Here is a 26,871-nt window from a genome sequence, read left to right as displayed (position 1 = left end):
TACTTTCAGTGAGGAGAGCGGGGGAAGAGACTAGAAATCATCATATTCCGACAAAGTGCAGCCCACACCTTCATTACTGTAGGACTCCTGTAATAATGTCAACACCATTCTTTTAAAGCTCTTGCTAAGAAGGGTCTCGACCCGAAACGTCGCCTATTCCTTCACTCCTTAGATGCTGACTCACCCGCTGAGTTTCTCCAGCATTTTTGTCTACCTGCTAATCTTTTAGGTTAGTTTAATTTAGTTTAGAGATACAGCATGGAAACAGGCCCTTCGGCCCACTGATCGCCCGTACATTAGTTCTATCCTACACACTCGGGACGGTTTACAAATGAGAATCGAACCACAAACCTGGATGCCTTTGGAGTGTGGGAGGAAACCGGAGCATCCGGAAAAACCCCACGCAGGTCACGTGGAGAACGTACAAACTCCGTACGGACAGCACCCGTAGTCAGGATCGCACCCGGGTCTCTGGCGCTGTAAGGCAGCAACTCTACCGCTGCGCCACCGTGCCGCCCTTGCACTATAATCGGAACAAGTCTGAAAATAAAAGATTTCTTTGGACACATGTGGAACTACACATGCTGAAATCCTGAGTTGAACACAAAGTGCTGGTGTAACTCAGTGGGTCGGGCCCCACCTGTGGAGGAAACGGATAGGTGACGTTTCGGGTCAGGATCCTTCTTCAGACTAATTGTAATGGGACAAAAATAGTTTTGAAGGTGGAAGGAGAGTCCCGACCCAAGACGTTACCTGTCCATTCCCTCCACAAATGTTGCCAGGCGCATTGAGTTCCTCCAGCACTTTGCTTGGCTTCATTGATTTCCTACTTTCCAAGCAGATTAGCCATGCAATTCCTCAGAGCCAGTTGTCATTAAAACTTACCTCTGTGGCCAAGCTATTGATCATCTCTCCTAACATGATTAGTAGTTGCCTGATATCAAGCCTTAACTACTAACGTGGTGGCCATCAGTATGTTAGTGAGGAATTACAAATACTGGGTAGACAAAAACGCTGGAGAAACTCAGAGGGTGAGGCAGCATCTATGGAGCAAAGGAACAGGTGACGTTTCGGGTCAAGACCCTTCTTCAGACTGATGTGGGGGGGGGAAGAAGAAAGGAAGAGGCAGAGACAGTGGGCTGTGGGAGAGCTGGGAAGGGGAGGGGAAGGAGGGAGAAAGCAAGGAATACGTGAAATTGGAGAAGTCAATGTTCATACCGCTGGGGTGTAAACTACCCAAGCGAAATATGAGGTGTTGCTCCTCCAATTTGCGGTGGGACTCACTCTGATACTACATCAACTCACGTTGTAGGCAACAACGTTCTTGCATCCATTAAGCATTTTCCTCAACTGCAGCTTAAAGTCATGGAGATAGTCATACAGCAGAGAAACAAGCCCTTTGGCCGAACTCATCCATGCCAACCAATATGCCCATCTATGTTTGTCCCACTTGCCGAGTTTGAGCCATATTATTTTTTTAACTTTATTTTAGTTTAGAGATACAGCGTGGAAGCAGGCCCTACTGCCCACCGAGTCCGCACCGACCAGCGATCCCCGCACATTAACACTATCCTACATGCACTAGGGACAATTTACATTTATACCTAGCCAATTAACCAACACACCTGTATGTCTTTGGAGTTTGGGAGAAAACAGAAGAAAAGCAGGAGAAAACCCATGCAGGTCATGGGGAGAACGTACAAACTCCATACAGACAGCACCCGTGGTCGAGATCGAACACGGGACTCTGGCGGTGTGGCGCTAAAAGGCATCAACTCTCCCACTGCGCCACTGCGCCACCCTTCTAAGCCTTTCATATTGATGTATCTGTCCAATGGTCCCTTAAATGTTGTTATAGTACCAGTCTCAACCTCATCCCTCGCCACTCATTCAATATACTCACCATCCTCTGTGTGAAAAAGTTACCTGTCAGGTTCCTATTTAATCTCATCTTAAATCTATGCCCCCTAGTTCTTAGTTCCCCTACCTTGGGTAAAAGTCACTGTGCATCCACCCTACCAATTCCTCTCATGGTTTTATACATCTCTTTAAGTCACTGAGTCATGCAGCACAGAAACCGGAAATTTGGCCCATCTTATCCAATCCGACCAAGATGCCCTATTAATGCTAGTCCCACCTGCCCCCAGGTGAAACCGGAGCACCCGGAGTAAAACCCACACAGGTCATGGGGAGAATGTACAAACTCCGTACAGACAGCACCCGTAGTCAGGATCGAACCAGGTCTTTGGCACAGCAAGCACAGTATGGCAGCAACTCTACGACTGCAGCACTCTGCCACCCGGTTAATTGTAGATTAATTGGCCTCTCTAAATTGTCCCTAGTGTGTAGGATAGGACTTGTGTATGGGGTAATCACTGGTTGGCATGGACTCGTGGGCCGAAGGGACTGTTTCCATGCTGTATCTCCAAACTAATTCCTCCTCCCGTCTAAAGGTATGTCCTTTCATCACATGGTATCACCCAACTTTCAATCACACTCCCCACATTGACTTCTAGTCATGCAAGGATTTACATGAGTAAAGCTTCCTTTTCCTTCTGCCCTGGCATTGTAATGAGAGACTGAGGGATATGCCAGGCCAAGTGATTGTAGATTCTGACTGAATGTACTCCTGCTGATTTCTCAACGTGTCCGATAATTGACCAGTTTTGAGCCGCTGGATCCATCTTGAATCTATCCCAATCATTAATCACCTGAACGTCAATCGCTTTATTGGACATGAACAAGGGTTGGATTGTCCCATCCACTTTTGGGGAACTCAAAGAACTGCAGATGCAAGTGTACAACAAAAAAGCCTCAAAGTGTCAGATTGACAGGATATTCCCTAGGACATTGAGGGAAGTTAGTGTAGAAATAGCCGGGGCTATGACAGAAATGTTTCAAATGTCATTAGAAACGGGAATAGTCCCCGAGGATTGGCGTACTGCGCATGTTGTTCCATTGTTTAAAAAGGGTTCTAAGAGTAAACCTAGCAATTATAGGCCTGTTAGTTTGACTTCAGTGGTGGGCAAATTAATGGAAAAGATACTTAGAGATAATATATATAAGCATCTGGATAAACAGGGTCTGATTAGGAACAGTCAGCATGGATTTGTGCCTGGAAGGTCATGTTTGACTAATCTTGAATTTTTTGAAGAGGTTACTAGGGAAATTGACGAGGGTAAAGCAGTGGATGTTGTCTATATGGACTTTAGTAAGGCCTTTGACATGTTCCTCATGGGAGGTTGGTTAAGAAGGTTCAACTGTTGGGTATAAATGCAGGAGTAGCAAGATGGATTCAACAGTGGCTGAATGGGAGAAGCCAGAGGGTAATGGTGGATGGTTGTTTGTCGGGTTGGAGGCAGGTGACTAGTGGGGTGCCTCAGGGATCGTTGTTGGGTCCTTTGTTGTTTGTCATGTACATCAATGATCTGGATGAAGGTGTGGTAAATTGGATTAGTAAGTATGCAGATGATACCAAGATAGGGGGGATAATGAAGAGGATTTCCAAAGTCTACAGAGTGATTTAGGCCATTTGGAAGAATGGGCTGAAAGATGGCAGATGGAGTTTAATGCTGATAAATGTGAGGTGCTACACCTTGGCAGGACAAATCAAAATAGGACGTACATGGTAAATGGTAGGGAATTGAAGAATACAGTTGAACAGAGGGATCTGGGAATAACCGTGCATAGTTCCTTGAAGGTGGAATCTCATATAGATAGGGTGGTAAAGAAAGCTTTTGGTATGCTAGCCTTTATAAATCAGAGCATTGAGTATAGAAGCTGGGATGTAATGTTAAAATTGTACAAGGCATTGGTGAGACCAAATCTGGAGTATGGTGTACAATTTTGGTCGCCCAATTATAGGAATGATGTCAACAAAATAGAGAGAGTACAGAGGAAATTTACTAGAATGTTGCCTGGGTTTCAACAACTAAGTTACAGAGAAAGGTTGAATAAGTTAGGTCTTTATTCTCTGGAGCGCAGAAGGTTAAGGGGGGACTTGATAGAGGTCTTTAAAATGATGAGAGGGATAGACAGAGTTGATGTGGACCAGCTTTTCCCTTTGAGAATAGGGAAGATTCAAACAAGAGGACATGACTTCAGAATTAAGGGACAGAAGTTTAGGGGTAACATGAGGGGGAACTTCTTTACTCAGAGAGTGGTAGCGGTGTGAAATGAGCTTCCAGTGGAAGTGGTGGAGGCAGGTTCGTTGGTATCATTTAAAAATACATTGGATAGGCATATGGATGAGAAGGGAATGGAGGGTTATGGTATGAGTGCAGGCAGGTGGGACTAAGGGTAAAAAGTTGTTCGGCACGGACTTGTAGGGCCGATATGGCCTGTTTCCGTGCTGTAATTGTTATATGGTTATATGGTTAAAGTGCTGGAGTAACACAGCGGGTCGGACAGAATCCCTGGAGAACATGAATAGGTGACGTTTCGGGTTGGGTGGGCCCTTTCTCCAGACCAATTGGCCCCTGACCCAAAACATCATGGAACAAAAGCTTTTCTCACTGTACCTTGGTCGGTACACGTGGCAATAAACCAAACTCAACTATCCACGTTCTCCAGAGATTCTGTCTGACCTGCTGAGCTACTTCACCACTTGGTGTCTACTTTTGAGGAATTTTGCTTAAATTATTCGGGCTCATGGCTTCTCCCATTACAGCATGAGTTACATTTCCAAAGTATTTAATTGGCTGTAAAAAAAAGCAGGTTGATACATCCAAAAAAAAAAATTAGTACGAAATGCGTAAAGTGAAATTTGCTCACATGATTCACACATCAGGAATAATTTCCTCTCATTTTACACAAGGATTTGACAGGTGTTACTCATTTTTAAAACATCTGTTGCCCTTAAGAGTACTCAAGTTATACGCCAATGCATAAATAACTGAAGTGCAATTAGAATATAATTCTGCGTGTTGACATGATGCCAAGTGATAGAGGGGAGTAATATTCAAGACAGCCCATGGGCATTAGTTTAACAGTAAAACATTTTGCATCCGTTATATTTACAAAGATTATGATTGATACTCGTTTGGGTTTTTCGATATCCTGTGTTCAAAATGTAAACAACATCTGTGCTCGCAAATTAGCCGGAATCAAAGACCTCAATGTCACGGAGGATGGCAGATAATGACTGATGGAAGCCACGCATCAGAAACCTACGGAATAATTTGTCGACAATTAAAAAGTCACGAATCGTTTCAGGGCCATTAAGTTGCAAATACATTTCTGTGTTCACTCACTCTTGGATCTGGAGCCTTGCTTCATTTTGGAACAGGCTCATCTATAACTCAGACTCAAGCCTCTGTGTAGCTCCACGCCTTTCATTTCACCCTCATCTGATTCGCAAACTTTAGGGATCGTAATGCCCCCGTCCCACATAGGAAACCTGAACGAAAACCTCTGGAGACTTTGCGCCCCACCCAAGGTTTCTGTGCGGTTCCCGGGGGTTTGTGTCAGTCTCCCTACCTGCTTCCACTACCTGCAACCTCCGGCAACCACCTGCAACCTTCGGGAACCACACGGAAACCTTGAGTGAGGCGCAAAGTCTCCAGAGGTTTCCGTTCAGGTTTCCTAAGTAGGCCAGGGGCATTAGACTGTAAGAAGTAGGAGCAGAATTACGCCATTCAGCCCATTGAGTCGACTTTACCATTCAATCTAGCCTGACCTATTTTCCCCGCTCAACTCATTCTCCTGCCATCTCCCCATAACCTTTGGCACCTTTATTAATCAAGAACATATCACTCTCCACTTTCAAAAAAACACCCAATGACTTAGCTTCCATAGTCATCTGAGGCAATGATTTCCTGAGTTGCTGCCTTACAGCCCCTAGAGACCCGGATGCAACCCTAACTACGGGTGCTGTCTGTACGGAGTTTGCTTGTGCTCCCCGTAACCACCGCGTAGGTTTTCCCTGCATGCTCCGGTTTCCTCCCACACTCCAAAGACATACATGTTTGTAGGTTCATTGGCTTCTGTAAATTTGTAAGTTCCCACTAGTGTGTAGAATAGTGCTCGTATATGAGGTGATCGCTTGTAGTTTTCGTTTTTAGTTTTAGTTTTAGAGATTCAGCGCGGAAACAGGCCCTTCGGCCCACCGGGTCCGCGCCGACCAGCGAACCCCGCACATTAGCCCTATCCTACACACTATAATTTAACCAAGACAATTAACCCACAAGCCTGTACGCCTTTGGAGTGTGGGAGGAAACCGAAGATCTCGGAGAAAACTCCCATGGTCACGGGGAGAAAATACAAACTCCGTGCAGACAGCACCCGTAGTCGGGATCGAACCCGGGTCACTGGCACTGCAAGCGCTGTATGGCAGCAACTCTACCGCTGCGCCACCGTGCCGCCCTGTTAATTGTAGATTAATTGGCCTCTGTAAATTGTCCCTAGTGCGTAAGACAGAGCTAGTATACGGGTGATCGCTGGTCGCCACGGACTCAGTGGGCCGAAGGGCCTGTTTCCACGCTGTATCTCTAAACTAAACTAGTCTACAATGATGGCTGAAGAAATTTCTTCTCATCTCCCATCTAAAGGTATGTCCTTTGATTACATGGTATCACCCAACTTTCAATCTCACTACCCTACACTAACTTCCAGTCATGCAAGGTTTTACATGAGTAAAACTTCCTTGTCCTTCTTCCCTCAACTCCTATTCAACAATCTTTACACCTTCTCTATCCTTACCTTCTTCTCAGGGTCTCTGCACTCAATTCATGTGCATCAATAACGTTAATGGAAGTGGCGGCGCTGTTAACAGCTGCGGCTCGCCTCCAGTCCGTCTGTCTTTACTTTTTTCTGTTGTTTTTTTGTCATGTTTTGGTTAAGTTTTAGTTTGTTGGGTTGTGTTAGGGGGGGGGGGGGTGAAACATGTTCTCTGTCTCTTCGGGGGAATGCGACTTTTTCGTGTCGTATCCCCCTTCTCTGCCTCCGTCTGCGCTGAGGCCTAATGGTGGAGCTGGCGGCCTCCAGCCTGTGACTGACCCCGAGGCTCTGGAGGCAGAGCCAGCCAGGACTCACCAACGAGAGGCTGGCCGTCTTCGGGGCTGAGGCAGCGGTGGCCCGACTTGCTGGTGCGGCGTTCTGGCTTTCAACGGCGGCCTGGAGCTGATGCAGCGGGGCTCTGAGCTGAGACTGCGGGACCCGGAGCTGGGGCAGCAGCCCGGAGCGGAGACTGCGGGACCCGGAGCTGGGGCAGCGGCCCGGAGCGGAGACTGCGGGACCCGGAGCTGGGGCGGCGGCCTGGAGCTGGGGCGGCTGCCCGGAGCTGATGCTGTGGCGGGCCATCTCGGAGCGGAGATGGCGTTCCGGCTTTCGGCTGTGGCGACATCACCACGGAGGTCCGCTGGACTGGAGGGCGGCATCTCAGGCCTGGATCGATCGCCTCAGCGCAGAGGGAGAACGAGGGAAGAGACGGAGACTAAGACTTTGCCTCCATCACAGTGAGGATGTGCTTGGTGAACTCACTGTGGTGGATGTTTAATTTGTGTTTATTGTATGTTTTGTTTTTATTGGTTCTGTGTATGACTGCAGGCAACATAATTTCGTTCAGACCGAAAGGTCTGAATGACAATAAAGGAATCTAATTCTAATTCTAATGACTGCATTAATGGTGGCCTTGCCTTCCATAGGCCAAAGCTTCCAAAATTGTTTTCATATGTCTACCTCTCTCTCCTCTTTTGTCACTCCCCATTACTCCCCATTTTTAGCCAGAGGGTGGTGAATCAGTCGGATTTGTTGCCACAGACGGCTGTGGAGTTCGTTATTTGATATTTTTAAGTGGAGATTGATAGGTTCTTCATTCGTCGGGGCTTCAAAGGTTATGGGGCGAAGTCAGGAAAATGGAGTTGAGAAGAACTAATTAATCATGATGGAACGGCAGAGCAGACTCGATGGGCCGAATGGCCTAATTCTTTTCTCCAGAGATGCCGCCTTACCCGCTGAGTTGCTCCAGTGCTTTGTGTCTATTTACGTGGCCAGTATGTGGTCAGGACTCGATGGGCCTGAGCTATTGGGAGAGGTTGAGCAGACTATTCATGTGTCAAGTCAAGTCAAGTTTTTTCGTCTCATACACATACGAGATGTGCAGTGAAATGAAAAGTGGCAATGCTCGTGAACTTTGTGCAAAAAGACAAACAAACAAACAACCAAACAGAATCACATATTCTTTACATGTTATATATTGTGGGTGGAAGGAAAAAAACAGCAATTTAAAAAAAAGCAGTAGAGTGGTACAGTAAAAGTTAGTCCCTGGTGAGATAGGAGTTTACAGTCCTAATGGCCTCTGGGAAGAAACTCCTTCTCAACCTCTCCGTTCTCACAGCATGGCAACGGAGGCGTTTGCCTGACCGTAGCAGCTGGAACAGTCCGTTGCAGGGGTGGAAGGGGTCTCCCATGATTTTAATGGCTCTGGAGTTGCACCTCCTGATGTATAGTTCCTGCAGGGGGGCGAGTGAAGTTCCCATAGTGCGTTCGGCCGAACACACTACTCTCTGCAGAGCCTTCTTGTCCTGGGCAGAGCAATTCCCAAACCAGATTGACTACAATACAATACAATACAATACAATTTATTTGTTATCATTTGAACCTCTTGAGGTTCAAACAAAATGTGGTTTCTGCAGTCATACACACAAGAAAAAAGAACCAAGACACAACACAATTTACACAAACATCCATCACAGTGAATCTCCTCCTCACTGTGATGGAAGGCAAAGTCTTATCTCTCCCCTGCACTCCTCCCGATGTCAGAGTCAAAGCCCCCGGCGGGCGATGGTAAGTGTCCCGCGGCCATTAAAGCCGCGCCGGGCGATGCAAGGCCGTGCTCCGGGTCTTGGTGTTGGAGCCCCCGGCGGGCGATGGTAAGTGTCCCACTGCCGTTAAAGCCGCGCCGGGCGATGTAAGGCCCTGCTCCAGGTCATCCTCAACCCCGCAACTCAGGCAGGAAAAGTCGCCGTTGCGGAAGCCCCGAAAAGCGGTCTCCCACCAGGGACCCGCGGGCTCCCGGTGTCATCGCCCACCGGGCCGGCGGATGGAGCCTCTGAATCTCCAGGGTCGGGTCGCAGCAGCGCGCCACCACCACTCCTCCCGCTCCGAACTCGGCCAGCTCCGCGATGGTGGGTAAGTCCGCAGCTCCGCGACTGGAGCCCCAGGTCGTTCTGGCTGGAGGCCGCCCATGGTGCTAGGCCCCAACGACAACGGAGACCCGACAGAGAAAAGATCGGGTTCTCCGTGCAGGGGAAAGATTTAAAAGTTTCCCCCACCACCCCCCGCCCCCCACACACATACTCAGTTTAAAAAAAACCACTATAACTACATTTAAACAAGATAAAAAATAAAAAAAGACAGACGGACTGCAGAAGCCGCTGCAACGTTAGTCGCGCCGCCCACCCGACTATGATTTACATTTAATATTTGTTTTATTTCTAGTGCTTGAGAGACAGGGGAGGGTATAATTTGTGGGTCAGAAGTGTATTGTTGTGTTATTATTTCGTGACTTCTGTTTGTCCAGCAAAGCGGATCATAAGGCAAGACTCTGTAACCAAAGGTGGCTGAAAATTGGTGGAGGACTGTATTAGCTCTTTACCAGCAATGGGTTACATTAGAACCATCAACTTATGCTTCTCTTTCAGATGTTGGGATGATTTGTTCTACATTTCCAATGCCTTTTGGTTTTAATTACTGTACCTTAATTCACTGGAGCATTTGCAAAATAGGTTGTACTATATTTAAAAACTCAACAGTAATTTGCTGAATCATTGTGCATTTATAGTACTGACCCAATTATGAGGATGTTATAAGCAGAAAATGTCAAAAACAATGAGCTGTCCAAGCCGTACCTGTGACATCAATAGAAACGCTCTCACGGTTTCCGGTCGATGATCATTATTGACAACAGGTAGAGGGTTCGCTGAAGCAGGGCAGTGGCTGGGAGAGAGGGATGGGGTATGAAAAGGAGAGTACTGAGATAAAGTGGGAAGACAGAAGCAGTTAATTAACATGAAAGGTTTTGCTGCCTTACAATGCCAGAGACCCAGGTTCGATCCTGACTACGGGTGCTGTCTGTAAGGAGTTTGTACCTTCTCCCTGTGACCGCGTGGGTTTCCTCCCGGTCTTTGTACGTTCTTCCCCATGACCTGCGTGGATTTTCCCCGGTACTCCAGTTTCCTCTCATATTTCAAACACGTGCAGGTTTGTAGGCTAATTTGGCTTCTGGAAACATTGTAAATTTTCCCTAGTGTGTAGGGTAGTGCTGGTGTAAAAGGGCCGCTAGTCGGCGAGGACTTGGTGGGCCGAAGGGCCTGTTTCTGTGCTGTATCTCCAATCTAAACTAATTTCTAGATAAACAGTTGAATCATCTAGGTATGGAAGGCTATGGACCAAGTGCTGGAAGATGGAATTGGTTTGCCATTGGTAGGCATGGACATGGTGGGCCGAATGGCCTGCTTCAAAGCAGCATGACTCTTGGACTATTTATTACTTACTAGAAATAAAAAAAGATTCTGGTAACAGTGACCGTGACTTTATCTAAAAACACCGTTGATTTCACTATTATTAGGGAGTAGGTATTAGCCCGTTCCATGATCATTGCTTGACTTGTCTCTGAAATGACTGTGGAAAACATGTAATTTGTATCAAACTACAGGTTCAAGAAGTCAGCCTTAACTAGGAAAGGGCAACACATTCCAACAACTCCCACACTACAAAAATAAACGATTTGGATAGACCACGAAAACTCAGTTCAATTAGACTTCAGACCATGTAGATACAGAGTGGAAACAAACAGGCCCTTCGGCCCACTGAGTCCGCGCCGACCAGCGATCGCCCCGTACACTAGCACTACCCCACCCCGACGGGGTGACCCCGTACACTAGCACTACCCCACACCCCACTACCCCATGGACAATTTACAAACTTTCAGAAGCCAATTAAATGCTTTCCAACAAATGCTTTTCACTGTACCTCGGTACACGTGACAATAAACTAAACAGTGAACATTAAACCTCCTTTAGAGCTAATGAGGGTGGAGCTGCGGCCTCACAGCGCCGGAGACCCGGGTTCCATCCTGTCTACGCGGGTTTAAACCGAAGACAGACACATAAAGCTGGAGTGGCTCAGCGGGACGGGCAGCATCTCTGGAAAAAGGGGACAGTGACGTTTCGGGTCTGAAGGAGGGTCTCGACCCGAAACGTCGCCTATTCCTTTTCCATATAGTTGCCGCCTGTACCGCTGAGTGGCTCCAGCTATTCGTGTCTGTCATCAGGTTTGTAGGTTAATTGGCCTCGGGGAAAATAAATCGTAAGTTTTCCCTGGTGTGTAGGATCGTGCTATTGTGCGGAGATCGCTGGTCGGCGTGGACGGGGTGGGCCGAAGGGCCTGTTTCCGTGCTGTATCTCTGAACGAAACGAAACTAAACTTGGAGTGTGGGAGGAAACCGAAGCACCCGGAGAAAACTCACGGGGTCGCGGGGAGAACGTGCAAACTCCGTACAGACAGCACCTGTAGTCAGGATGGAACCCGGGTCCCCGGCGCTGTCAGGCAGCAACTCTGCCGCGGTGCCGCCCTAATTGTTGATGTAAACTTCATTTTATTAGTTTGCTTCTTGAGTTGCCACTTCGCTGTAGGTGTGATTGAGGACACAAGTGTGTGCCGGCAGGAGATACTGTAATCTCTAAATTAGGAGTGGATCGAGTCAATCTTCCCACAGTTTATACAGTAGGCCAGAGGACAGGCCACACATTATCACACTCTACGGCCCACTGAACACTTTAATAAGGTCTCCAGCTTCTGATGCAGTATCAAGCCTGTTGTATTGTGATCCAAAAGTAATTTATCGGCTACAGCGAGCAGAATTGTTTGTCCTTTGCTTTTTTCGCCCTCAAGCGGCAGCACGGTGGCGCAGCGGTAGCGTTGCTGCCTTGCAGCGCCAGAGACCCGGGTTCGATCCCGACAATCCCTTGGGCATTCAAGGTGAGCGTAATTTCCAGTTTAGAACTTGGCGGCACGGTGGCGCAGCGGTGGAGCTACTGCCTTAAAGCACCAGAGACCTGGGTTCGATCCCGACGACAGGTGCTGTCTGTACGGAGTTTGTATATTTTCCCCGTGACCTGTGTGCATTTTCTCTGAGAACTTGGGTTTCCTCTCACACTCCAAAGACGTACAGGTTTGCAGGTCAATTGGCTTGGTGTAAGTGTATATTGTCCCTAGTGTTGGGACGACAGATGGCACAATGGGCTAAGTGTTCGGCTGGCAACCGGAAGGTAGCCGGTTCGAATCCCGCTTGGAGTGCATACTGTCGTTGTGTCCTTGGGCAAGACACTTCACCCACCTTTGCCTGTGTGTGAATGTGTGTGAGTGATTGGTGGTGGTCGGAGGGGCCGTAGGCGCAGATTGGCAGCCACGCTTCCGTCAGTCTGCCCCAGGGCAGCTGTGGCTACGGAAGTAGCTTACCACCACCGAGTGTGACTGAGGAGTGAATGAATAATGCGATGTAAAGCGCCTTGAGTATTAGAAAGGCGCTATATAAATCCCATCCATTATTATTATTATTATAGTGTGTGTAGGATGGTGCTAATGTGCAGGGATCGCTGGTCGGTGCGGACTCGGCAGGCCGAAGGGTCTGTTTCCGCGCTGTATCTCTAAACTAAACTAAAAATAGGAAGATCGCAAATCGGATTCTTATCTGTATAGGATAATCACTGCAGGGAGGTATGCTGTACAACAGATTTGGGCATTGAAAGAGTCGGAGAAAGAGAGACAGAAAAAGAAAGTGAGAGAGGGAGAGCAAGAAAGAGTGAATGAATGTCTATATTACAGCCTTGATCGCAAGATTTCCAGCCCCACATCTGAGGAAGGATGTGCTGGCGCTGGTGAGGGCCCAGAGGAAGTTTATGAGATTGATCCCAGGTATGATTAGGTTAACGTCTGATGAATGCTTGACAACACTGGACGTGTACTCGCTTGAGTTTAGAAGGATGAAGGGAAGGGAGGGACCTCATAGAAACAAACCCAAATAGTGAAAGGCTTGGATAGAGTGGATGTGGAGAGGATGTTTCCACTAGTCTAGAACAATAAAAGCACATACCTTTATAATAGGGATGAGGAATTTCTTTAGTCAGAGGATAATGAATCTGTGGAATTCATCTCAACAGATGGATGTGGAGGCCAAGTCAATGGATATTTTTAAGGCAGACATTAATAGATTCTTGATTAGTACGGGTGTCAGGGGTTATGGGAAGAAGTCAGTAGAATGGGGTTGAGAGGGGAAGATAGATCAACCATGATTGAATGGCGGAGTAGACTCGATGGACCGAATGGCCTAATTCTACTCCTACGACCTATGACCTTATTTCTCAAAATAAAAGGCAATCACCTACGTACTTGGAGTAGAGTCAGGCAGCTAGAGTAATGAAACGCAGCCACCAACATATATACTGCAGACGCCCCAAAAAGCCAAAATTGGAATGATCAGATTGTCTGTTTTATTGGCGCTGGAGAAGGAATAATATTTATCCAGATAACAAGGTGATAATCTTAGTCACTTTTGAAAGATTTCTGTGGCTTCCCGAGAGGAGGCAGCTAGAGGCTAGACAGCAGAGGCGGAGGACAGCAGAGGCCACGCTCGGCCAGGCTGACCCTGCAACGCTGCCAGGACAACGTGTCCTTCGTGGTCAGGTCAAGGACCCTGCACTTACAACAACTGGGACTTGAAAATAGTGGCAAACTGGCGACTCAGTACAGGAAGGAACTGCAGATGCTGGTTTAAACCGAAGATAGAGACAAAAAGCAGGAGTAACTCCGCGGGACAGATAGCATCTCCGGAGAAAAGGAACAGGTGACGTTTCGGGTCGAGACCCTTCTTCAGACGACTCTGTATACTGTCTCAGTGTACTACTGCTATACTGCATGTACAGTATCTGAGATGCTTATCTAAGATACGTCTAAGTGCTAAGTTACGAACTGGACACAAACATGGATTTCACTGTACCTGTGACGAATGATGTACCATACCAGACCATCATCTGGTAGCCCCTTCATCTGAAAGTCTGCACGACATGTTGTTGAGTGAAGCTCTACCCTGTTTTGATTCATGCCTCTGCTCCACCACCAGCTGTTTCTTCAGTTTGAAACCTAATATTTGATTAAGCTGCTCCCTCTCTCTGGACCACTGATTGGAATCTGCCTACTTTTACAGAGCAACAGAGCTCTCCAGCACAAGCACATCATTGCTCTCGGCATCCATCCAGCGAATGCTTCCTGTGTGGGAAGGAACTGTGGATGCTGGGTTACACCGAAGATAGGCACAAAATGCTGGAGTAACTCAGCGGGACAGGCAGCGTCTCTGGAGAGAAGGAATGGGTGACGTTTCGGAACCAGACCCTTCTTCAGACCCTTTCTCCTGCTACACTTTAGACTTTGGAGATACAGTGCAGAAACCGGCCCTTCGGCCCACCGAGTCCATGCCGACTAATACGACCCCCCCCCCGTACACTAATGCCCCTGTCCCACTTAGGAAACCTGAACGGAAACCTCTGGAGACTTTGCGCCCCACCCAAGGTTTCCGTGCGGTTCCCGGAGGTTGCAGGTGGTTGCCGGAGGTTGCAGGTAGTGGAAGCAGGTAGGGAGACTGACAAAAACCTCAGGGGCATGACACAGTGAATATTTTTTTTTAATTCCTTTATTATATCTTTGAGACTTTAGCCTCTAGAGATACAGCATGGAAGCAGGTGCTTCAGCCCTCCTAGTCCACACCAACCAATGATCACCCCATTCACTAACACTATCCTACACATACTAGGGACGATTTACAATTTTTACAGAAGCCAATTAGCCTACAAACCTGTACGTCCTTGGAGTGTGGGAGGAAACCGGAGCACCCGGTGAAAACCCAAGGGGAGAACGTACAAACTCTGCACAGACAAGCACCCGTAGTCAGGATCGAACCCGGGTCTCTAGCGCTACGAGGCCGCAACTTTACCGCTGCGCCACCGTGCCACCCTAGTAACAGACCTAGATGGAAGATGCGTTCTTGATCCGTCTGCATGCCAACAAGTTGGGATCCATTTAACATGGCTCATGTGTTGAACTCTGTTTCAACTCTGTTGAACGCGCTCATCAAACGTTTTATCTTCTCGACATTTCTGGCTTTCAGACAAGACAGTCACAGATTTCCATTATATTTGAGAGAGAAATGTTTACAGGCGTCATACACAAATATCGTCAATAATTTTATTGATTGACATTTTATTGTCACTTCTACTTAGTACTATGAGATTCTTTGTTGAATACAGTATGCAAGAGTCGCTACATAAAGGGAGTCAACAAAGTTACGAAAGTACTCCAGATAGTCTAGTTTAGTTTAGTTTAGAAATACAGCGAGGAAACAAGCCCTTTAGCCCACCGAGTCCACTCCGACCAGTGATCCCCGCACACTAACACTATCCTACTCACAATTTAGATTTATACTGTGCCAATGAACCTGCAAACCTGTACGTCTTTGGAGTGTGGGAGGAAACTGAAGATCTCGGAGAAAACCCACGCAGGTCACGGGGAGAACGTGCAAACTCCGTACAGGCAGCGCCCGTAGTCGGGATCGAACCCGGGTCTCTGGTGCTGTAAGCGCTGTAATGCTCCTGTCCCACTTAGGAAACCTGAACGGAAACCTCTGGAGACCACCCAAGGTTTCCGTGCGGTTCCCGAAGGTTGCAGGTGGTTGCCGGAGGTTGCAGGTAGTGGAAGCAGGTAGGGAGACTGACAAAAAACCCCGGGAACCTCTGGGAACCACACGGAAACCTTGGGTGGGGCGCAAAGTCTCCAGAGGTTTCCGTTCAGGTTTCCTAAGTGGGACAGGGGCATTTAAGGCATCAACTCTGCCGCTGTGCCACCATCCCACCCCTCTACCTTCTCGCACCCACCCCCCCTCCCCTCCCCCCATGTCTCCCTATTCTCACTCTTCTAGTGGCCAGGGCCAGGTCGTGGTCAACTCCACTCGGGTTATTCCGCCAGCTCTGTATGTGCCCACTGAGGTTATAGTCTCTCTTTATCCACACTAGCGATTCTTAAATGCCTTGATTAGCTCACTTTTTAATCCTCTATACTTAGAATCTAAGCTTCATATATTTAACCTGTCCTCATAACCTAATCCTTCTAATCCTAAAATCATTCTGTTTATCATTCCATCCTCTAAGCTTTAATTAGTTTCGGTTTTAGTCTAGAGATACAGCGCAGAAACAGGCCCTTCGGCCCACCGAGTCCGCGCCGACCAGCGATCCCCGCACATTAACATTATCCTACACACACTGGGGGCTATATTTTTTTACATTTATACCAAGCCAATTAAGTTACAAATCTGTACGTCTTTGGAAAGTGGGAGGAAACCAAAGTTCTCGGCGAAAACCCACGCAGATCAGGGAGAGTATGTGTGTACTCCGTACATTCAGGCACCCGTAGCAAGGATCGAAGCCAGGACTGGCGCTGTGAGCACTGTAAGGCAGCAACTCTACCGCTGCCCCACTGTCCCTCCCTTCGCTTCCAGTGTCAGAACCATTTCAGACGAGAGAGAAGACTCCTCTTTGAGTGAACCTCTTCCTAATTTTACTACTAAATCTATAGAAAATGGCCAATTTAAATGCGACCTATCCAAATAGACCATTGAGCAGTACAGCACAGGGGGCAGGCCCTTCAGCCCACAATGTCCGTGCTATGTACATGTGCAGAATTAAACAGATTCCTTCTGTCCGCATGCAATCATATCACTTCATTCCTTATACGTTCACGTGCCTATCTAAACATCTCTTTAACACCAATATTGTATCTGCCCCAGTAACACCTTCGCATTCACTGCCTACACACTAGGGGCAATTTACAGGCCTATTAACCGATAAACCCGCACGTCTTTGGCATGTGGGAACCCACCTATTTACATTTTCTGTTGTGCTGCAACAAGTAAGAAATACATTGTTCTATCTGTTCCACCTCGTGTGCTGTCTGTGCGGAGTTTGCACGTTCTCCCTAGTGAGTTTGTGGGAACCCACACGCTCACAGGGAGAACGTGCAAACTCCGCACAGACAGGGCAACAAGGTCAGGATCAAACCTGGCGCTCTGACGCTGTTTCAGTTTCAGTCTCAGTTTAGTTTATAGTCACGTGTGCCGAGGTGCAGTGAAAAGCTTTGTGAGGTAGCATTTCTACCAGTTGTGCCACTGAGCTCCCCTAAATGACCAAAGAGTCATCATCATCGTTGAGGTAAAGAATCCCTTGGATTTGTAGTCCTCTTGGAAAAAAAACTCCCTATCGCGTTCCTGACCCTTTAACCTTAGACCAATCCACCCTATTCCCTCCGCCCCTTCGAATTCCAGATTCTACAACTTGGGTTGTAACCGCATAATTTCTGTTCCTCTCTTGCACATCAATTAGATAATCCGACACAAGTCAAGAGTGTTTTATTGCCATATGTCCCAGAGGTGGGAGGGAGGGGGGACCATGGGGGATGGGTGTGTGGGCGGGAGGCATGTGGGGGGAGGGAGGCATGTGGGGGAAGGAGGGGTTTGTGGGCAGGAGGGGTGTGGGGGGGGGGGATTTGGGGTAGGGGAAGGGGTGTATGTGGGAGGGGTGAGGGGTGTGTGTGGTAGGGGGGTGACGGGAGGTGTGGGGGGGGGGGAAATGGTGGGGTGTGTGGGCTCAGTGTCTCCCGGTCCCGGCTCCGACCGCACTCACCAGCTCCAGGCCCCGGCTCCGGACTCACTCAGTGGCTCCCGTCCCCGTTGCCCGCCCACGGACACACACACACACAGCCCGCTCGCGGACACACACACACAGCCCCCGCCCACGGACACGGACACACACACACACACACACAGCCCGGGGACGGATACACACACACAGCCCCCGCCCGCACTCTGCTCACTCCGCTCCTTCAGCTTTATTCTCACCGTCGGTGATTGACAGCGGGTGCCAACAGGTGCGTCACCATCCTGGCAAATGACAGGAGAGAAGACCAATAAGTTTCACCGATTGGAACAAAACGATGCACTTGCAGCACAGGAGAATGGCGAGTAAGGTGGTGAAAAGTCTTAGCAGTATCGGGTACCGTTTTTACGCAAATTTAAAAAAAATGCAAACCGGAAGAGGACAAGATCAGAGTTTTAGTTAAGGATAGATAGATAGATAGATAGATAGATAGATAGATAGATAGATAGATAGATAGATAGACAGACAGACAGACAGACAGACAGACAGACAGACAGACAGACAGACAGACAGACAGACAGACAGACAGACAGACAGACAGACAGACAGACAGATAGATAGATAGATCTATCTATCTATCTATCTATCTATCTCTGACAAAGAGCAATCCAACCAAGACCTCAATGGTGGAACAGGCGGAGGATGATTGCTGACTTGACTGGAGCGTCGCCACGGCTGGGAAGGCGGATGAAGGCTGCAGCAGAAAAGGGTCTCCAGTCGTCTTGGACTCCATGCCACTGGATCCTGACCCAGATCTGTCAAGGACCTTGGAGTGGCTGTCTGCGCACCAGCCTCCCCACGTTAAACAAAGTCACGCACAGGCGACCCCCATGGGAGGACAGTCATACTTGTTTCGAGTGGCCGCCGATGACGGTGACATACATACACATAAACACAAGCAAACAAACAATAATACTCCCAGACCTTGCGGAATTGAGATCGACATTCTTTCAACTCATTACCACATGAAACAAAATCCACATTCCAGGAATCAAGTTAGCAAATTCAAGCAACTCAAACTTTTAGGCAAGGACATCCAAACCGCACACAGTGCTTTTAACAGTTACATGAAAATTACCATATTGTTGAATTCCAATCCCATTGCAATGAGGGCCAATACACATTGTCTTCCAAATTATATTCAAATGGTTATCTTCTGTGCCTCATGAGCAGGCACACCTGGATTCCTCAATGCATCAGTATTCAATGGCTTTTCGAATCTTAAAATTCATTCTGTGCTTCCCTGAACAATTGCACATTTTCCCTTCTGGAACTCCATCAGCCACCTTCTGACCGATTCACTCCAGCCATCCATATCCACTTGCAGATTCATTGCATCCTCCTGATAGCTCCCTTTCCCATTACTTCTCCTCTATTATTCTCTATTATTTTCCGCCTCTACTCCCTCAGGAGACTGAGGAAATTTGGCATGTCTCGCAAATCAGAATGCATACTGCCGGGTTGTATCACAGCTTGGTTTCGGAACAACTCTGCCCAAGGCAGCAAGACATGTCTGAGAGTTGTAAATGTAGCCCAGCCCATCACACAGACCAGCCACCCGCCCTGCACTCAAATTCACTTGGGTCATCTCTGCCACATCTCTCCCATTACTTGATCCCACCGTCGGCAGCAGAGGAGATACACCATCGACTGACATCTATTATAAACCTAGTGTGTCTCCTGTGATCTCGAAGTTTGCGGATGACACTAAGCTGGGGGGCAGGGTTAGCTGTGAGGAGGATGCTAGGAGACTGCAAGGTGACTTGGATAGGCTGGGTGGGTGGGCAAATGTTTGGCAGATGCAGTATAATGTGGATAAATGTGAGGTTATCCACTTTGGTGGCAAAAACAGGTAAGCAGACTATTATCTAAATGGTGGCCGATTAGGAAAAGGGGAGATGCAGCGAGACCTGGGTGTCATGGTACACCAGTCATTGAAAGTAGGCATGCAGGTGCAGCAGGTAGTGAAGAAAGCGAATGGTATGTTAGCTTTCATAGCAAAAGGATTTGAGTATAGGAGCAGGGAGGTTCTACTGCAGTTGTACAGGGTCTTGGTGAGACCACACCTGGAGTATTGCGTACAGTTTTGGTCTCCAAATCTGAGGAAGGACATTATAGCCATAGAGGGAGTGCAGAGAAGGTTCACCAGACTGATTCCTGGGATGTCAGGACTTTCATATGAAGAAAGACTGGATACTCGCTAGAATTTAGGAGATTGAGAGGGGATCTTATAGAAACGTACAAAATTCTTATGGGGTTGGACAGGCTAGATACAGGAAGATTGTTCCCGATGTTGGGGAAGTCCAGGACAAGGGGTCACAGCTTAAGGATAAGGGGGAAATCCTTTAGGACTGAGATGAGAAGAAACTTTTTCACACAGAGAGTGGTGAATCTCTGGAATTCTCTGCGACAGAGGGTAGTTGAGGCCAGTTCATTGGCTATATTTAAGAGGGAGTTAGATGTGGCCTTTGTGGCTAAAGGGATCAGGGGATATGGAGAGAAGGCAGGTACAGGATACTGAGTTGGATGATCAGCCATGATCATATTGAATGGCGGTGCAGGCTCGAAGGGCCGAATGGCCTACTCCTGCACCTATTTTCTATGTATCTATGTATCTATGATGGAGACGGTGCAAAGGCTCTACCCCCTACTCCCAATTCCTCCGTCTATGCCACATCTGTGCACAAGATGAGGTATTCCATACCATTCCTCATGCTTTAGGGAAGGGAGGGGTTCCCCTCGTCCATCATAGATGAGATCCTCAAATGGTACCCCGCAGCTCCACTCTTGCTCCCCCTCCCCCTAGACTCGATAGGTGCAGGCTCGAAGGGCCGAATGGCCTACTCCTGCACCTATTTTCTATGTGTCTATGTTTCTAGACGCAACTGGGACAGATTCTCCCCCGTCCTCACCTTTCACCCATCAGCCATTGTATACAGCATATAATCCTCCCACATTTCTGCCACCTCCAATGGGATCACCGCGTTAGATAGAGCTCTAGGGGCTAGTGGTGTCAAGGGATATGGGGAGAAGGTAGGCACGGGTTATTGATAGGGGACGATCAGCCATGATCACAATGAATGGCGGTGCAGGCTCGAAGGGCCGAATGGCCTCCTCCTGCACCTATTTTCTATGTTACTATGTTACTTTACGCAGAGGCCATTCCCTCCGCAGCCTATAACCAGAGAACATAGGTTTAAGGTGAGGGGGAATGTAAAGATTTCATAGGGATATGAGGTGTGTCTTTTTCACACAAAGGTTCCTGGGTGTATGGAAGGAGCTGCCAGAGGAGGTACAGGTACTTGGGTAGGACAGGTTTGGAGGGATATGGACCAAACGTGGGCAGATGGGATTAGTGTTGCTGGGACATGTCGGTCGCTGTTAGGAAAGTTGGGCCCGTTTCTACACTGTATCACTCGATGACTCTGTGACCACTAGTTGTATTCAACTCTGAGCTGCTCCTGTTGTCAATGGAACCAAGGGAGCAGTAGTCAACAAATAATCTCGCATATCTTCACCGCTAGTAATCAAAGACAAATACAACCTCCAGACCACTAATATTCATTTAAATGCCTTTCACGAACTCAGGGCACATCGTTGCAACTTACAAGAGAGAGTCCCTGTAGGTGTTCCACTACGGCAATAAATAAGAAAGCCGACAGCCAAATAAGTCCATCCCCCCCCCCACACACACACACACACACACACCAATCATGGGCGCTAGTTTCCATAATCATTAACCTTAACTGGCTGTGTGAGATTGCTATTAAGGTTGCTGCAAATGTGGGATTGGGCCAGGCAAGATCCTGGGAACATCAATGACATGACAATCCAATTAAGAACACAAAGTTCTGATGTAACTCAGCGTGTCAGGCAGCATCTCCGAAGGACATGGACAGGCAATGGGAGATCCAGTAGACTAAACACAAGGGTTCAGCGAAATGGTCGCCGAGTCTACACTTGTACTGTGGACCATATTGGGAACAACAGATGCAGTAGATGAAATTATGGTTTTTTTTACAACTCGCCTATCCTGACAAAAATCTCGATATGGATCGTTTTCTACGAGCTCTCTGGTCATTGATCATTGCACAACATAACAGCTTGGATGTAGAAACAAAGAACTGCAGATGCTGGTTTACACCAATAGATAGACACAAGATGCTGGAGTAACTCAGCAGGTCAGGCAGCATCTCTGGAGAAAAATTTCGGATTTGGACCCTTCTTTAGACTCGACCCAACCCGATCTGATACGTCACCCATTCTTTTGCTCCAGAGATGTTGCCTGATCCGCTGTGTCAAGACTTTAGACTTTAGACTTTAGAGATACATTGGGGAAACAGACCCTTCGGCCCACCGAGTCCGCGCTGACCAGCAATCCCTGTACACTAACACTATCCTGCACACCAGGGATCAATGTACAATTTTACCGAAGCCAATTAACCAAGAAACCTGCATGTCTTTGGAGTGTGGGAGGAAACTTGAGCACCCGGAGAAAACCCACGCAGGCCATGGGGAAGATTACTGCAGCACTTTGTGTCAATACCAGCTGGGATCTCAAGTTCAAGTGAGTTTATTGTCATGTGTCCCTGATAGAACAATGAAATTCTTGCTTTGCTTCAGCACACAGACCATAGTAGGCATTTACTACAAAACAGATCAGTGTGTCCATATACCATAATATAAATATATACACACATGAATAAATAAACTGATAAAGTGCAAATAACAGATAATGGGTGATTAATGATCAGAGTTTTGTCCGAGCCAGGTTTAATAGCCTGATGGCTGTGGGGAAGTAGCTATTCCTGAACCTGGTTGTTGCAGTCTTCAGGCCCCTGTACCTTCTCCCCGAAGATAGCAGGGAGATGAATGTGTGGCCAGGATGGTGTGGGTCTTTGATGATACTGCCAGCCTTTTTGAGGCAGCGACTGCGATAAATCCCCTCGATGGAAGGAAGGTCAGAGCCGATGATGGACTGGGCAGTGTTAACTACTTTTTGCAGTCTTTTCTCTGGAGTAGCTCTCAGAAGTATGGAAACATTGTTGCCCCCACATGCCTGTAGTGGTTTCTGTAATTATTCATCTGAACTGACTGCGAGATTGTTGTAAAATTATACCTCTGCAAATGTTAGACAGAGCACGCGGAACTATTGCAGTACAACCAGCGGGTCTGGGTTTCAATTCTTTTTTTGTTAAGCAGAAGTTTTCTTATCTGAAGGATGGAACGAACAAATTGTTCGTTGGCTAGATGGTCCATGTAAATGAATGTCCCTATTAGCAGGATGCTGTTTATGCCGCTCGTCGCTGTAACTGGATTATCACCTGACACTGCCTGAGTTCCCCGTGGCAATAGATTGCCACTGATGTGCAGTGCAGAAAGTGACAACACAAGCCAAGGATTTTAAAACGCGAGCTGATGCCATGGTTACCGGCTCCGCCGTTCAGATGGTGAAGGGAGAGAAATAAGATGGTGGCTGGCGTGAGGGTATTATCAGCTCCTGGCTCGATCTTGATTATATCTGCTACTAAAAATGGATGTTGATATGGACGTGATCTGTGAATGTGCAATTCTCACTGCACCTGCGTTTCCATCTGTTCACACACTGCAAAGTTTATGCTCAGGAGAACTACCCAAACTTATTTCCATCTGGTTAGCTCCTATATATAAAAAAGTCAGTCGGGATAGCATTTGTCCTCAACGTTGTCGGCACGGTGGCGCAGCGGTAGAGTTGCTGCTTTACAACGGCAGAGACCCATGCTCGATCCTGACTACGGGTTCGATCCTGACTCACGTTCTCCCTGTGACCCCGTGGGTTTTCAATGGGAGCTCCAGTTTCCTGCGTGCAGGTTTGTAGGTTAATTGGCTTCGTAAAATTGTAAATTGTTCCTCGTGTTGATTAAGTGTAGTTTATTGTCACAGGTACCGAGGTACAGTGAAAAGCTTTTGTTGCATGCTAACCAATCAGCAGAAAGGCAATACATGATAACAATCGAGCCATTCACAGTGTGGGATAGTGTTAGTGTACTGGGTGATTGCTAGTCAGCGCGGACTCGGTGGACTGAAGGGCCTGTTTCGGGGGAATCTTATAGAAACGGGGATCTTATAGAAACGTACAAAATTCTTAAGGGGTTGGACAGGATAGATGCAGGGAGATTGTTCCCGATGTTGGGGAAGTCCAGAACAAGCGGTCACAATTTAAGGATAAGGGGGAAGTCTTTTAGGACCGAGATGAGACAAACATTTTTCGCACAGAGAGTGGCGAATCTGCGGAATTCTCTGCCACAGAAGGTAGCTGAGGCCAGTTCATTGGCTATATTGAAGAGGGAGTTAGATGTGGCCCTTGTGGCTAAAGGGATCAGGAGGTATGGAGAGAAGGCAGGTACAGGATACTGAGTTGGATGATCAGCCATGATCATATTGAATGGCAGTACAGGCTCGAAGGGCCGAATGGCCTCTACTCCTGCATCTATTTTCTATGTTTCTGCGTGGTATCTCTAAACTAAACTAAATTAAACTAATGGGAGGTAACATCTGTCTCATTGTTAAACGTGTAAATAATAAGTATAACTTGATGTTTCTTCCAAGTAAATAATAAATAGGACACAAGGAACTGCAGATGCTGGAGTCTTGGTTTTAGTCCAGTTTAGTTCTAGAGATAGAGTGTGGATACAGGCCCTTGGACCCACTGAGTCCGCACTGACCAACCATCGATCAGTCATGCACTAGTTCGATCCTACACACATAGCGACAATTACATAGAAGCCAATGCAGGGAGGAAACCAGAGCACCCAGAGAAAACGCACACGGTCACAGGAAGAACATGCAAACTCCACACAGACAGCACCCACGGTCAGGATCGAACCAGGGTCTCTGGGGCTGTGAGGCAGCGACCCTACCGCTGCACCACCGTGCCGCAACTGTGTCATTTCTGTGAAATACCCTGGGATGTTTTGTCACACTAAAGGTTCCCATCGCTCCAAGCTCTGAGGAGATCTTCTTGACTATTCGATGAGAAGCCTTTCAAAATTCGAATGAGTGTCAATCAATGTTTCACAAGCAAAGATCACATCTGAGATGAAACGTTCTTTCAGGAATTCATAGGCAGATGCCAGAATCAATTAAACATACGGAGAAGTGTGACAAGAGCCAGCAGTGACTCTCTACTAAACTTAGCAGTACAGAGTGACACTGAATTTTCACAGGATTGGTTACTGTATACTGTTACTTTTTTTTTTGGTTCAATTCTGGACTTGGTGCATGTGGCAAGACCACCATTTGTTGCCCATCTAAATAGAGTCACACGGCGCGGAAACAGGCCCTTCGGCCCAACTTGCCCACACTGACCAACATTCCCCATCTACACTAGTCCCACCTGCCAGCATTTGGCCTGTATTCCACTGAGCCTGTCCTATCCACGTACCTGTCCACCTGTCATTTTAACAGTGTGATTGTACCTGCCCCTGCCACCTCCTCTGGCAGGTCAGTGTGTCAAGAGGTTACCCCTCAGGTTCACATTAAATCTTTTCCCCCCCACCTTAAATCCATGTTCTTGATATCCCTACTCTGGGTAAAAGGCTCTGTGCATTCACCCTGTCTATTCCCTTCATGATCTTATGCAACCTCTATAAGATCACCCCTCATTTTCCTGCACTCTAAGGAATAAAGTCCTAGCCCGCTCAACCTCTCCCTCCAGCTCAGGCCTTTATTTTCCCGGCAAAATGCTCATAAATCTTCTCTGCACTCTTTCCAGCTTAACGACATCCTTCTCACAACAGGGTAACCAAAACTGCGCACAATACTCCAAATGGTTTACAGAGCATTTTAGAGGGCGGTTAGAAGTTAATGATGTTACTGTATGCAGGTCAGAGCAGGTAAGAGTGGCACAAAGTCCTGGAGTAACTCAATGGGTCAGGCAGCATCTCTGGAGAAAAAGGTGAGGTGATGTTTCGGGTCGGGAGCCTTTTTTATCTTCACTGTCACTTATCCATGTTCTCCAGAGATGCCGCCCGACCTGCTAAGTTATTCCAGCACGTTGTGACTTTTTCTTGCAAAACAGCATCTGCACTTACTTGTTTCTCCAGTGCTACTTGTTGTATCCAATGGATATGTAAAATCGAAACGTCGCCCATCCTTTTTCTCCAGAGATGCTGCCTGACCCGCTGAGTTACTCCAACAATTTGTGTCTATCGTTAACCCATTGCCCCAGGTATAATTGCCAGTCAAGGCCAACTGCCTCGGTAGACAAGAGAAGGATGAGCTACTTGGGGTGGCTGCTCCAGGATTGCCAGCATAACCACCCGGCAGGAACAGTTGCCAGTGTCTGCAATAGGGTAGGAAGGAACTGCAGATGCTGGTTAAAGGGCCTGTCGCACTCGGGCGTCATTTGCGCGTCATGCAGATGGCGTGCGATGATTTTGTACATCCCAAAATCCTGGGGCGCCGCGCGCAACCGCGCGTCACTGCCTACGTCACCACGCACCATGCGCGTGTAATCCATGCGTAATGCGCACCATGCGTGCATCACGTGCGCGTCATGACACGTAAATGTTGTTGCGTAAATGACACGCAAATGACACCCAAGTGGGACAGGCCCTTTACACTGAAGATAGACACGAATTGCGCCACAGTGCCACTGAGTCTGAGGTACTTGTTGATGGATTATTTTACGTGCAAGCCCTGCTTCCTTCTGCTAATGGTCTGGGGAAGGGGTGGTCGCAATCTGCCTTCTAAATCTCCTTCCCCCTGTCAGTCCTGACACTTGTTAGCCATTATTACCTGTTCCCTCTGTGTATTGTAGTTCGCCTGACAGCCATGAGTAATGAGGGAGGGAAAGGAGATAAGGGGCTGATAGACACTGTCCACGGACACTTTTCAGTTCTCTTCTTCTGGAGGGAGGTTTGACCTTGATGCAGAAACGTTTCTTTCACGGAAAATAGTTTGTTAGAAAGGGCAGCCCGGGAAAGAGGACAAGAGCAATTTATATTCACACAGTGACTGTAATCACAATACATTGACAGGAACATTACTAAAGTTTAACACTGAGTCACATGACATTAAGGTAGATGACTAATAGATTAGTCAACTTTTACAACATAAATAACAAAAAAAGATG

At 47.6% G+C, this 26,871-nt stretch overlaps 1 protein-coding gene and 1 long non-coding RNA gene across 2 annotated transcripts in view; both read left to right on the top strand.

Moving 5' to 3' along the window:
• The window catches only part of kcnd3 (potassium voltage-gated channel subfamily D member 3), a 272,305-nt gene that overhangs the window by 199,158 nt on the left and 46,276 nt on the right, over positions 1-26,871 (top strand). The window lies entirely within an intron of this gene.
• Positions 1,631-26,736, top strand: LOC116986957. Its single transcript, XR_004415601.1, has 3 exons — positions 1,631-1,755; positions 23,754-23,764; positions 26,725-26,736. It is a non-coding gene; the product is annotated as an uncharacterized LOC116986957 (long non-coding RNA).

The sequence above is a fragment of the Amblyraja radiata genome, chromosome 24, assembly GCF_010909765.2.
Source record: "Amblyraja radiata isolate CabotCenter1 chromosome 24, sAmbRad1.1.pri, whole genome shotgun sequence".
NCBI classification, from domain to species: domain Eukaryota; kingdom Metazoa; phylum Chordata; class Chondrichthyes; order Rajiformes; family Rajidae; genus Amblyraja; species Amblyraja radiata.
This window is presented reverse-complemented; position numbering and strand designations above follow the sequence as displayed.